The sequence below is a fragment of the Pan paniscus genome, chromosome 2, assembly GCF_029289425.2.
Source record: "Pan paniscus chromosome 2, NHGRI_mPanPan1-v2.0_pri, whole genome shotgun sequence".
NCBI lineage: Eukaryota > Metazoa > Chordata > Mammalia > Primates > Hominidae > Pan > Pan paniscus.
In genome coordinates, this window is record NC_085926.1 from 38934057 (window position 1) to 38948780 (window position 14724).

At 45.6% G+C, this 14724-nt stretch overlaps 1 long non-coding RNA gene across 1 annotated transcript; it reads right to left on the minus strand.

Moving 5' to 3' along the window:
* Positions 1–2052: 2052 nt before the first annotated feature.
* On the minus strand, positions 2053–13582 carry LOC134729952 (uncharacterized). Its single transcript, XR_010111528.1, has 2 exons — positions 12037–13582; positions 2053–8621 (listed from the first exon to the last, which is right to left on the minus strand). It is a non-coding gene; the product is annotated as an uncharacterized LOC134729952 (long non-coding RNA).
* Positions 13583–14724: the final 1142 nt, after the last annotated feature.

The window sequence follows — 14724 nt, forward strand, 5'->3', positions numbered from 1 at the left end:
TCTCAACAAAGTGCACAAGTCTTCCTGGCCCACTAAGGCATCCTTTTTTCTTAATGGTTTAATGGGCCCTGGGTAAACAGTGGGTGAGCCCCTGACTTAAATGGAAAGGTCTGAGATTATGTAATACAGCCCTGCCGAGCTAATAAGGCAGGGTGGGGAGCTGCTTCGGAGCTATTGCTTTTATACGAACAACCCAGTGGATTGTTTTACTGGAACAAGCTTTGACATAGGTTTCATTTACTAAGGGAGGAAAATTTCTCTGAAAGTAGGGAATCAGCAGACATAATATATGAAAGATACAGTGGTGAAGCAGCATATAGTTAGTTAAAATGTGTCATGCTACACAGTGACAATGGTGATGGCTCAAGGATGGGGTGGGGGTCAGGAAAGGAAAACCAGGAAGGAAGAACTGTGGACCCAGGGTCAGGATCCTGGGCTGTCATGTAACATCTTCCAATAAATGTGATCTTGGGGGAGACCATTTTGGGCCTTGGTTTCCACATCTGCGAAATGTTATTATAGCCATGAACACTTACTGAAAGCTTACCCCATATGCCAGACACATCTTCCAATCAACTTATGTGAGTTATCTCATTTAATTTTCACAACAATACAAAGTAGCGGGGAAAACTTCTGGCTTCTCTTGAAAACTCAGAAAATCTAACAATGTTGAGTATGAGTCCAAAATGTCAGCAAGAAGCCAGAGCTGAATAGGGAAGGCTGTTTTAGATGAGACCATTAGCCACAGACCTCACCACTCTTCTTACTGTGCTACTTATTTCCTTTATAGTACCTGAGTGGTTCCTGCTGCGTGTGGGTTTGTGGCCCCTGCATTAGATGGCCTTCATGATTCCTCTTCACCCCTGAGCTTTGATGTTTTTTGCTCCATGTCACCTTCACCAGAGTGGTCAGGCCATTCTTCAATATTCAGACCTAGGCAAAAGGTGCATGACTTTGAACTCCCCTAGTTAAGTTAAGGCTTCTAGAAAGAACAGGCTTTGGGAGCTGAGGAAGGGTGCTCACTGTGCCCTATAAAATAGAGTTTCAATAGACACTGGGTCCTCTGTGGCCTGACCTCCCCTGTGTCGGCAACTTGAGTCTCACTTGAATGGGGAAAGAAAGTAATAGAGAAATGAACAAGGAAATTCTGAAACCCTCAAGACAAACAAGGACCCTCCTATCATTAAGGTAAAGCCAAGTGTGACCCTAAGGCAAGTTACTTAACCTCTGTGTCTCAGTTTCCTCATCTATAAGTTAATGACAACCTCTACCCCATAAGGGAGCTTGAAAGAAAATCCAAAAAAGAAAGAATCTCTTTGAGTTGCTAATGACTCTTAAGTTTCTGGTTCTAGTCCTTTGACCATCATGACAGTCCTATGGTTTTACGAAAGAACTATCCATCTCTATTTAAAAAACAAAAAACACAAAGACCTTTTTTGCTTAAGCTAACTTGTGTTGGGTTTCATCCACCAGGAAGTTAGAGAGAGAAATTACTTAGAGATAAACTTACACATTACAAATCCTTCTGTTCTGTGTGCTTTTAAAAATGTTCAATTTCTAAATGGGCCTCTGGTGAAGATAATGATCACCTCATTGATTTGTTCCCAGGAGAACAGGGTAAAATGAAGTCCTGCTGATCACATTTCTAAATCTTTTTAGTCCCATTGCTTTGGGAAAGTTTCTACACCAGTCATCCTTCTACAGCCTCCCTCTTTCCCACTGTTCCTTCTCTGCAACCACCAGGAAAGGAGGAATCCCAGAGCAGTCTTGCTCCATGACCATCAGGTCCTTTTCACTCATAATCCTCTTAGACCACATTCTCTAGGAATGTACTCATTCTTCAATGGGTGCCTCCACTGAGGAAGGTGCCCTATTCATCTGGAGACCAACATGTTCAGAGCTGCTAGTATCTGCCTCCTTCTGGCTCTTCAACATTGCATTCAATCTAAAGAGCTCCCCCTACCTTCCCATAATTGTTATTTTAGTTTAAATAAGAAAGAGCTGGTTTCTGTTGTTTGCAACCCAAGAACCCTAAATCCAATATGGCACCTTAGTGGTGAGGACAAGGGGGTAGATGGTAAAGGGGAGATATTGATATTGAATTGTCAAGGAAAGCCTTTCTGAGGAGGTGAAATTTGTGCTGAGCTTTTTTTTTTTTTTTTTGAGACAAAGCCTCACTCCTGTCCCCCAGGCTGGAGTGCAATGTCATGATCTTGGCTCACTACAACCTCTGCTTCCCAGGTTCAAACAATTCTCCAGCCTCAGCCTCCCAAGTAGCTGGGATTACAGGTACCTGCCACCATGCCCAGCTAATTTTTGTATTTTTAGTAGAGACGGGGTTTCACCATGTTGGCCAGGCTGGTCTCAAACTCCTGCCCTCAGGTGATCTGCCCACCTTGGCCTCCCAACGTGCTGGGATTACAGGCGTGAGCCACTGTGCCTGGCTGAAATTCGTGTTGAGCTTTCAATGAAGGCACGTGAAAGTCTGGGGGAGGGAACATTCCAAGAAAATAAGAGCAAATGCAAAGACCTTGACTCAGAAACATATTCAAGGGCAGTGAGGAGGCCAGTGTGACTAGAGTTGAGTGAATGAGCAAGCATAGTAGGAGATGAGGCAGAGATGTAGGCAGGGGCTGGATTATGTATGGTCACTAGGCTGCAGCAGACTATTTCAGTTTTGTGATACAATGAAAGCCACAGGAGGGCTTAAACAGAGGATGACATATTCGGATTTTTTAAAAAAATGTCTTTCTGGCTGGCTGTCTTTTTTTTTTTTTTTTTTTTTGAGACAGAGTCTTGCTCTGTTGCCCAGGCTGGAGTGCAGTGGCGCAGTCTCAGCTCACTGCAAGCTCTGCCTCCTGGGTTTATGCCATTCTCCTGCCTCAGCCTCCCGAGTAGCTGGGACTACAGGCACCCGCCACTACGCCCGGCTAATTTTTTTTTGTATTTTTAGTAGAGACGGGGTTTCACCGTGTTAGCCAAGATGGTCTTGATCTCCTGACCTTGTGATCCACCCATCTCGGCCTCCCAAAGTGCTGGGATTACAGGTGTGAGCCACCGCACCCGGCCTGCTGGCTGTCTTAAGAATCAACTGTTAGGGACAGGTGTAAAAATGAAAAGATCAGTGGGGACACTGTTGCAGGAGTGCAGGCTGGAGGTGACCATGGCTTGGGTGTGAGCTATGGCAGTGAAGATGGAGAAAGGCAAATAGATTTGTGAAACCATTTCAAGGAAAAGCTGTCTTACAAAATTTGCTGATGTGGATTGTGAGGGGAAGAGTATAATCAAGGCTGAGTCTTGGATTTTGGACTGAACAACAGCATAAATGCATTTGCCATTTGCTGGGATGGTGAAAACTAGAAGAGACATGTTGTTTAAAGTATTAGTCATCTACTGCTGTGTAAGAAATGACCTCAAAACTTAGTGGTTTAAAATAGCCATAAGCGTTTACCATCTCACAGTTTCTATGGGTCATGAATTCCAGAATGGCTTAGCTGGGTTCCTCCAGCTCATGATCTCTCCTGAGGTTGCAGTCAAGATGTTAGCTAGTTGGTCTTGGTTGGGACTAAAGGGTCTGCTTTGCAGGTGGCTCACTCATGAGGCGAGGTTGTACTGGCCATTGGTGGGAAACTGCCATTTCTCCCTACCGGGACCTTTCCACAGTCTGTTTGAGTGTCCTATACAAGTGATGTAAGAAAGTAAGGCAAAAGCCACAATGTCTAGCCTTGGAAGTCACACTTTTTGATTTGCACAATATCCTGTTAGTTATACAGATCAGCTGCCTTCATTGTGGGAGGAGACTACACACGGGCATGAATACTAGGAGCTGAGAATCACTAGAGGCCATTTCAATGGACCGTCACCACACCATCCACACTGCTGCCAGAAGGAAGTGCCGACAGAGCCAGCAGGTGCGTCAGGGAGGCCAGTCTAATAAAGAGGAACTGAAGAATATGCAGGAATAGGAGTGGAATGATTGGATTCAGAGAGATACAAATGGATCAAAGAGAATGATTCCAGACACATGGAATGGAGACTTCAGTGGAGCTGGGTGTTCCCCATTGAAGTGTGAGCTGAGCTGGACAGACCCTACTTCTGCCTTACATACTGAGTGGCCCACCAGGCTTTGTGAACGGTGATGCAGTGAGGTGACCACAAGAAAGAAGAGGGAACCCCGAAACTGAAGATGTAAAAAGAAATCAATCCAGGCTGCTAATCAGGTTTAAGATGCAAGTATCTCTCCCTCCCTCCTTCTCTCTCTCTCTCTGTGTGTGTGTGTGTTGTTGTTGTTGTTGTTGTTGTTGTTGTATTGAGTGGGAGTAGAGTTGGGGAATGAGCCAGAGATCAACCATGTTGGAGAGGAACAAACAAAGGACAAGGAGGCATTGAAATATGGGGCAGATCCATACAATACTGATAAAACCAAGTGGAAGTCCTGCAATTAACCCTGTGATTTTTGCAGCCTGGCCATGCAGAGCACAGCTTTGTGTTTGAGGTTTGTACTGAGTCTCTTGGAGCAAGGATCTATAGAGCCACATGTCATTTTCCAGCTGTGAGACCACTTTCCCCTTGACAGGTCAAGGTGGAATTCAGTCCCCTGCATTTTTGTACCCCTACCCCTTTCTTTCCGCACCTGGACAACTACAGCAAGACCAGTAGAGACACATCCCATTGAGAAACACAAGGCTCTGCCTACCACACACACACAAGTGTTTAATGTGAAACCACCCCAAACACAGTACATAGTGACTAATGCGCAGTAAAAGACAGAAGCTGAGTATCTTTGGAAGGGAGGATGGGAAAATTAACATCACAGGCATTCATCCATCTCTCCTCTTTCCTGTCCTGTCCTCTTTTCATCTCTCCTTTCTCCCCTCTTCCCTCCTCTTTCTTCTTCCTCCCTTTCTCTCCCTCCCAGTGCCTTTCTCTCTCTCTCTCTCTCCCTCTCTCACACACACACACACACACACACACCTGTCCTGTCCTTTACAGGAGTCACTCATCTTGCAAGGCTGGCTAATGGCACAAGCATGTCTGGGGCCCATATTTCTAGCTTACAGCTTCTTCCACAGGGACAGGGCTGTCTCTCTCTCAGTGCCTGAACCTTCTTAGGGACTCCTCAAGGAATGTGGATCAAGTATTGAGGAAAGTAGTAATCTCCCCAAGACACTCTGAGATCCAAGAGTTTTCTCCTAAGAGCAGGCATCACACAAAGGAGACACCATTTGCCCATGTGACCTGAAGGGGTCTAACTTCATCCCTGAGGCGACCTCACACTCGTTCTGGACACTGGCACTTCAGTGAAGCCTAGTTGATCAAATTTGATGAATCTTACCTTAAAAATGCAAAGAGCAGGTTCTGTGAAGCCACAGAGCCCGGGGCTGCTCTCTCAGGGAGCCAAGGTGCCCTCTTGCTCCAGGCCCAGCCTTGAGGAGAAGTTTTCTTAATAAAGGACCACATCCCAAACCTGTCTGGCTTCTCCACTGCCCTGTTTCTGTCTCCAGCCCACATTTGCAGAGCTTGCACATAACTCAACTTTGCCATCCTGGGAAGGATTTGAGCACAAAGTCTGCAGTTCAGCCTCAGAATCAAGCGTGAGGGAAACAGTCATACCGTCCTGCCTCCAGGACTAGCTACATAATTTGTGGCGCCCGGTGCAAATGGGAATTTGAGGCTCCTTGTCCATAAATAATTAAGAATTTTAGAATGGTGACAACAGAGCATTAAAGCACTGGGCTTTCTGAATGCAGGGCCCCGTGTGACTGCACCAGTTACACACACATAAAGCTGGCCCTGCCTGCCTGTGACTTCCCCTGAGTCCACAGCCTTGATGCCTGCCCTTAACATCCTTCCAGCCAGTCTCCCTGCATGCCTCTCTAGCCCTGGGCTGAGCCACACAGGGCTCTGAAGGAGAAATACTCTTCCTTCCTTATTTATCACCTATCTCTCATTCTCTGAGCCTAGGCAATTCCATCATTCACCTCCTGGCCAGTACAGACCCTGTGGCCTCCATCACAAGTCTCTGGGCTCCCCCATCCCTCCTTGTTACAGTTCTCTCCCCATCTGCAGCTCATGCCTGCCTTCCACACACCTTGCAGTCTCTTTCTGTCTCAGGTAGTCCTCGCACACATCTTTCCCCTGTCCAGCCCTTACTCCATCTCCCTGCCATTGTTTCTGAAAGCCATCGCCTCATTTATTCGTCTTGTCACCAGGATTCTGCCCAACAAAAGAGTTCTACCATCAGCTTGGGAATATTCCCTCCCCTCATAACAACTCCGTTCAGAGTTTTATAAGACTGCTAGGCTTTAAAGATATTTTATAAGTGACAGGAGATATCTAAAAGTTTATTTTTATTACAACTCTGATTTTATAAATGAGGAAATAGGAATGTGGATGGGGTAAGTGGCTTGTCCAAGGTCACATAGCTAGTGAGTAGCAAAGCCAAGACGGGATTCCAGCACCTGCTGACTCCTACTACAACTCCTAAAGTTGGGACTGATGGGGTCATAGGAGAATAAAAGAATAAGGACATAAAGGAAAAAGGCAGTATGTGGTTTTTTAAAAACAATGGCTGCATATTCTTTGGCACCACTGAGAGGTGGGGATCTATGTCCCTTCTCTTGAGTCTGGGCAGGTTTGTGACTGCTGCAACCATTAGAGTAAGGTGGAAGTGATGAAGGGTCAACAAAAGTCTGCCTGGTTCTCCTGTGATGCTCACTCTGGGGGAAAGCCAGCCTCCATATAAGAACTCCAGACATCCTGAGACTGCGATGCTGGGGAGACCACAAGTAGTGCTCTGGTCAACAGCCCTAGTTGAGCATCCACCTAGCAGCCAGCATTAACTCCAGCCATGCAATGAGCAATCTTGGACTTCCAGCCAGTTGGGCCATTAGAAGATTCCAGCCCCTGCCTAAAAGTTTTTTTTAACTGAGGCCCCAGACATCATGGAGCAGAAACCCGCTGCCCTGACTGAATCCCTAACCCACAGATCTGTGAGTATACTAAAATGGTTGTTCAAAGACAGTAAGTTTTGGAGTGAGCTGTTATGCAACAGTAGTAAGCTGGAACAGCTAGGTACAACCCGTGCATCTGTTCACTGATGTTCAAGTCATAAATTTCACATGACTTCCTCTAACTGCTTTTCAGAATTCCTTCAACAGGCAACAAAAAGATGGTGCTTTTGAAGAATGTGCTTAGAAAGAGCAGGGATTCCTCTTCCTCATCCACATGCCTCAGTCCAGCCAGGTCTGCTTTCTGAAAAGAAGTGGAGAGGCTAGGGTTCCAACTCCAGTTGCATACTTAACTTCTCTGAACTTCAGTTTTTCCTCTGTAAAATGGGAATTAGTGAGTAATTCCACATAGTGGAACTGGTAGGGGATTTTAGGAGAGCAAATGTGTGAATATGCTCTGGGAACTTTGCAGCACAATATGAAAATAATCATTAAGGCCCCCTACAATCCGTTCCCCCATCCACCCCACCCCCTCTCATTTTATCTTGGTGCCTGGTAGATACAGGGTGACTCTGTCGAAATAATGTTCCCAGTCCAAGCCATTAGCTTTCCAGAGGCTCACACAGCTGTCATCTTTCTCTTCCAGTTTGCACCTTTCCAATAAAAGCATTGCCTCTTTTGATTACAGGAGAATTCACTCTAATTGACTTCCAGGCATTAAAGTTTTACTGAGATGAGCTCAGAGGCTCCCTGGGGATCAGGGGAAGTGCAGAGCATTGCTGCCCTTAGGGCCCTGGTGCTGCCAAGAGTTTCTAAAACAGCTGGCTCTAAATTTTGGCAGAGCGACTTCTGGGGAATATAAAGAGCAGCTCAGAGCAAGGGAGGCACTCCATCTCGACTTATCCGAGGTACTGGAGGGGAGAAACTGCTGGGCCCCGGGCTCCCTGCTGCATCTCACTCACCTCTGCAATAAGGGGCAGAGACCGAACACAGACATGGAGGCCCTCACACCTGCATTCCTGACCCAAATCTGCCCACACAATGCCTCTATGTGGGCACAAAGGAGTGAAAGGCATGGTGCCTGCCCTCAAAAAGTCAGCATTATGCTTGCATGTATGATAGGTGTTGAGATAATGTGAGGCAATATAATTAGGTGCCAATTTAGATGGCATAATTAGCATTAAAAGAGGTAAATTGGAGGAGGAGAGAGGAGCAAAGATTAGGGATGACTGAGAATGGTTTCCTACTAGGAAGGAAACAAGTGCTGGGCCTTTGAGAACAATAACAATAGTAAACACTTACATACCACATGCTCTGTGCCAAATCCTGTGCAAGCCCTTTATATACTTTAACACATTCATTCCTCCCCACAGCCCTTCGAAATAGAGTCTGCTTCCAATCCCCTTTTCACAGATGAGAAAATCATGGCATGAAAAGGTTAAGAAACACGGCACAGGTCAGAGCTAGCAATTGGTAGAGGCAGGATGTGGAGCCAGAAAGTCTGACTCAGGGGTCTGTGTTCCTGACCACCACACTGTGTGTCTTTCAAGGCAGTAAAGGAGATGAGAAGAAAGGGAAGTACCTTCCAAGCAGGAGACACTGCAGGCACAAATGCACAGAGTGGGGACTCTGCTCCCCATTCAGCGGCCAATCACATCTTTCTTCCGTCTCCTGGGGGAAAAAATAATCATGTATATGGTTTTTTGTGCTTAGGAAATTTCCAGGATGATATGGAAAAATAAATGTTATCAGTGATTACTTCTTAGAAATGGATGGGAGTGAAGTGAAAAAAGTATTTTATACTTTCTAAAAGTTAGAAAGTTTCACCTTGAATCACTTTTACAACTAAATATTGTTTTATAAAAAACAAATTAAGACTATCCTCCCCATGCCCCACCATTTCTCTGAAGGAAACAGTTGCTCAGAAGGAGAAGAAGACCAAGCCAGGGCCAGTCCTTGGGCAGCAACTGGGTACAGGGAAGATGAGCCTATGGACTCTTTCCTCCGCCCAGAGGGAGCTGGGGACCTGCCCTCTTGCCAGCTCACAGAATCCATCCTTCAGGCTCTGGACACTATGCTCACCCCCACCCTCTCTTCCTTTGTCTCTGAGCTCCCCAACCTTCCTACTCACAACTGTGTGTTTGCAGAGATCATAGAGAGATGAAGACCTCTTTGTTTGACCTGATAATGTTGTGCAATTTCCTAAAGTTACTTGACAGCTTACAAAAATTGACAAAATTTGTATAAAAATTTGGATTTCTGACTTTGGATAAAATCAAAAGATCTGACAATCCTAGGCCTCCATTTTCACTGGACAATTTGGAAGCGGAGTTGATGTTAAGGTCAAATGTCATTTACATGGCACCTATGCTGTTGTTTTTCTTATAACTGGCCTGCTTGCTTAGCTACATCACCTGCTGGGTCCTGGTAAGCAGTTGAATTGGCAGTCTGTGCTTTATTTTTTATTTATTTATTTTATTGTATTTTATTTTTGAGACAGAGTCTCACTCTATCCCCCAGGCTGGAGTGCAGTGGTGTGATCTTGGCTCACTATAACCTCTGCCTCCCAGGTTCAAGTGATTCTCATGCCTCAGTTGCCTGAGTAGCTGGGATTACAGGCGTGCACCACCATGCCCAGCTAATTTTTGTACTTTTAGTAGAGACGGGGTTTTACCATGTTGGCCAGGCTGGTCTCGAACTCCTGACCTCAGGTGATCTGCCCATCTCGGCCTCCCAAAGTGCTGGGATTACAGGCATGAGCCACCATGCCTGGCCAGTCTGTTCTTTAGATTGCAAATAACTCCCAGTTGTTTCACACTTCTGCTTTCCCAAAGATTCTTGAGTGCAGAAACGAAGTCCAATACATCCTTTGCATTCCACCTATATTCTAACAGTGAAGCTTTTCATTGAAGGCCTGATGAACTGATGTCATGATTAAGTTACAGAGTAAAGACCTGGATTTCAGTCTATCCAGGACTGGCTATGGCCACATCATCTGTGCAGCTCAACACTCAATCCTCCTCAAGAATGGTCTGTGCTTCTATGCCTCAGAATATTGATAGACAACATGCTGCTCTCCCCTAGGCTTATGGTTTTACTAAATATAACTGCTGATTTCTGTTATCTGTCTTTACAAACAAACGGCATCCTCTGGTGGATCTGCCTTCCCCGCCTTGACAGTCAACTTCCCATTACATCTCTCTTGCTCATGCATATTATATGAATGACTCATGTATCAACAAAAGGAAGAATCCCTTATACCTTTTACTTGATTCATTTCAAATAGTAAAAGAAAATACCCTTACAGCCTGTGTGTCATGCTAAACCTCTTTCATACCTTTAGTCTCACCAAATACTTTCAGCAACCCCCGGAAGGTGGCATGGTCACCATATTACAGATTAGGAAACCAATGCACAGATAGGTCAAGTAACTTGCCAAGCATCATATCTCCCAGCTGGGACCTGCATCTAATCAAGTGCTTTTTCCTGATACATCAAGGGCAGGTAGAGTTTTACTGGCTACCTTTCCCTCTTCCATTTTGCTTTTGTTCACTGCCTAGCCTTCAGCTGTGGGCCAGGCTGAGAGCTTCCTACGCCACTCTCCTACCTTACCACACACACTTGCCACCTCAGTCCTAGGTCAGGTACAGACATCCCCGATTCTCAGGAGCAATGGCCAATGCTGCACTCTGCCCACTCAGCCCCAGAGAACTGGTCCCTAATGGGTTGCAATAAGAGGAAAAGAATATGTGGTTCTCTCGAGGCATTCCTCTGCCTCAGATTTCCTGTGACCGTGATTGTTTGAGATGACTGTGACTCCCAAGTGCTTGAGAATCCACCTGGACTCCTCTGGGGTGGCCATGGGAGAACAACAGTGTCCTTTTTGAAGGGCCTTGTAAGGGACAACATACGCCAGACACTGGAGCGCCTCTGGGAGTTTTATTCATTGGAGAATCCAGGATGAAGGCTACCGGGATCAGAAAAAAAAGAGCCCTAACAGAAGCCAATCTCAAATGCCACTGAGAGGCACTGAGCCAAAGCTGGGTCTCACTCTCCTCGGCCAGGTTATGTCGTATAGCAGATGTCTCAGAGTTATGCTAGCCTTGGCTCCCTTCTCCTCCTCTAAAACTTCTAGTTTCCAGTCACATACTTTCATACTAAACAGGAGGGAAATTGGTTTTACTATAAGAAACAAATCATGTGTTGATCATAACATCAGGCCAAGAGGAACTTCTGGTCACTGAAATTTCATAAAACTACAGGGAGGCACTGCAAATGCAGAAGAAACAGAGGTCTGAGATAGGAAAATCTGCACATTCAAAGAAAGAAACACCCAAGCAGTCTTTTTTCATCACTTTTCTCCTGGCCTGTGTGCAACGGTATCAGCTGCTGTTTATGCCCTGTCCAATATCCCACCTATCCCAGCCCACCTAAGTTCCACAGCACTGGAGATGCCTTCCAACCCCTCAAGTGCCTAGTGTCTCTCTTCTTTTCTGCCTCCTGCATGCAGGGAACTTGGAGTAGGGGGCTGCAATTAACACCACTGGGGGCAAGTTCTCCACAAATTACATGGGAAGCAGCCTTGCCTTCCTCTAGTGGGAAGATTTTGCAGCATCTTCCATGCAGTCTCTTAGAGGGTCCCAGTGCGGTGCAGCCCTAGCTGTCCACGCAGTAACCATTCATTAGCATACTCTACATGGACTTTTCTCCTTTCCCTGCCTCATTCTCCTCTGTCCTCAACTGGTCTTCCTGGGATCGCTCCCCAAATAAATTCTGTGCATCCAAGTCCTTGTTTCAGGGTCTGAAAGAAAAGAATCAAACTAGACACAAGATAAGACTAAAAACTAACTCAGTGATATACTTTGATTGCAATTATTCTTATTTTTCTTAATGCTAATTATAAAGTATTCCTATATATTGTCATGGCAGAACGATGGACCAGCTAAGCTCCTGGATCCCTGTATAGGAACCTGTAACAGGATGGTAAAATGAGCACCCAGGATACTGAGTGTCACATTTAAGGTGAAATGCTGGACTAGCATAGGAAATGTTCAGAACATGTTTAGGACATTTCTAGGGTACTTACATAAAACTGTTTCCAAGACTCTTGGCCACTTTCCCATTTGTTGTTGACGTTTAAGAGGCCACAAGCTGGAAAAGAGAAAGAGGATCTCTTTGGAGAGAACTGTTGGTATATTATGATTCCTCCCTACTTCTGCCCTTATATCCATCAGAGATAAGCACATAGGTTTACAAGCCCCTACATCAAACCTAGTGAGAGGACATCAAGGAGCACTCCTGAGGAAGTTGGCCTAAGTCCCTTGGAGTCTGCAGTGTCTGTGGATCATGGAGGGGTTTGTCAAGCCAAAGCATGGGGAGTGTTTCTATGGACGAAGTGGGAGGCAAAGGGGAGAGACAATTTAAATAGACTTGGCCCACAAGATCCACCTGGAGACAGATGGAAGCTGGAGGGACCTACACTCACAGGGCTCTGGGGGAGAGACTCACATGGCCAGCAGAGGAGCTATTTGTCTGCAGCTGAGAGGCTGCCAGAAATGTGAGGCCAGTCTCTGAAGACCCACAGAAGCCCCACGAAGCCGTCAAGGGAAACACCCCTGCCTCTCATTCTACCTCCCTACCTCCTCGCATCTACATTCACCCACCTTCCACCCTCAAAGATACAGACACACTTCCTGGGAAGCTAACAAGCTTGACAGGAAAGGGTAGAAAAGACATAGCGTGACTTCTGGGCCCCAAATAAGCCCATATCAGCATATAAGGGAAGCTTTAATTTAAGAACTTTTTTTTTTTTTTTTTTTTTTTGAGTTGGAGTCTCCCTCTGTTGCCCAGGCTGGAGTGCAGTGACGCGATCTCGGCTCACTCCTCCCGGGTTCACGCCATTCTCCTGCCTCAGCCTCCCGAGTACCTGGGACTACAGGCACCCACCACCATGCCCAGCTAATTTTTTGTATTTTTAGTAGAGACAGGGTTTCACCATGTTAGCCAGGATGGTCTCCATCCCCTGACCTTGTGATCCACCTGCCTCGGCCTCCCAAAGTGCTGGAATTACAGGCGTGAGCCATGGCACCCGGCCAATTTAAGAAGTTTAAGAAGAAACGTGAATGGAGTTTCCTGGATGAAATTAGTGTTTGAATTGTGGACTCAGTGGACCACCTTCCTCCATGTTGGGAGGCAGGGAGCATCATTTAATCTGCTGGGGGTCTGAATAGAACAGAAAGGAAGAGGAAGGAGAAATTCCTCTCTTTTCCTTCCCACCTGCCTGTTTGAGCTGGGACCTCAATATTCTCCTGCTCTTGGACTAGAATTTACAGCACTGGCTCCCCTGGTACTCAGGCCTTTGGGTTTGGACTAGAATTACACCACAGTTTTTCCTGGTTCTCCAGCCTGCAGATGGCTGAATGTGGAACTTCTCAGCCTCCATAATAATGTGAGCCAATTTCTCGCAATAAATTGTCTGTCTATCTATCTGTCTGTCTGTCTGTCTATCTATCTATCTATCTATCTATCTATCTATCTATCTATTTATATTTTGTTTCTCTGAAGAACCCTGACCAATACAAAGCCATAATCCCACAATGTACAGATAAGGATGTATATAGAGATAAGGACTGTGAATAAGGTCATAAGAATGTGACTCTAATCTGATAGAGCTGGTACCCTTGCAAAAGATGAAGAGACACCAGAGCATGAGCGCTCTCTCTCTCTCTTTCTGTCTACTATGTGAGAACACAGTGAGAAGGTGACCATCTACAAGATAGGAAGAGGGCCCTCACCAGGAATTTAATTGTATGGCAACTTGATCTTGGACTTCCCAGCCTCCAGAACTATAAGAAATAAAATTTTTTTTCAGTCATCCCACCTGTGATATTTTGTCATAGAAGCCTACTCTTAGACACATATAAATGTACAGAAAGGGTGGATGGACATAGGCACTGGTTCACAGAGAAAATACAGTCAAAAGACAGAGCCCAGAAGCACCCATGTAGCATTATCCAGGGCAGGGAGTGCCTAGCAGATAGGTATCTCAATCTGCTTGAAACGAATGTCCTTTTCAAGGATGAGTGTATCTTGCTGTCAAGATTCATAATATCAACCATCATTTATCCAATTAGCCTCATTTGCAGGAATCCCAGACTTCGTGATTAGGTGGCTTCCAGGAAGCATTTTTCTAAAGACTCTAGGAAGCTGCCATAAGGCCCCAGTTATCTTGGCAGTGTTGTCTTTTATTGTAAATGAATAAATCAACATCAGCCTTGTGTGGACTTTGAACTTGAGACCCTACTTTTGAGAAGATCAAAGTGCTGAGAAGATAATGTTCCCATAATACTACAACTGCATTGACCCACCTATTAGCATCTGCATCCATAATCACTGTCTTCCCTCCTGCGGTATATTGCGAAGATGGCAACAAATTCTTCCATGCCCTATAGTTGTGTAAATTTGCGGTTTCTCCCATCAAGAAGGAGAGTCAACTGGACATGGTGGTGCATGCCTGTAGTCCTGGCTACCAAGAGGCTGAGACGGGAGGATCACTTGAACCCAGGAGTTCAAGGCTGCAGTGAGCAGCCACTTGATCATGCCACTGTACAGGATAAATGTTAATTCTTCCTTCACTGCCAATCACATCTTACTACTTTCTTTGCCTCCTCCTGGGTTTACATGACCATCAGTTCCCCCCTCAGTTACCACAAGTGGCCTCCTAACTAATCCCCCTGCTTCCACCCTTGCCCCCTCTAATCTATTCTCAACATAG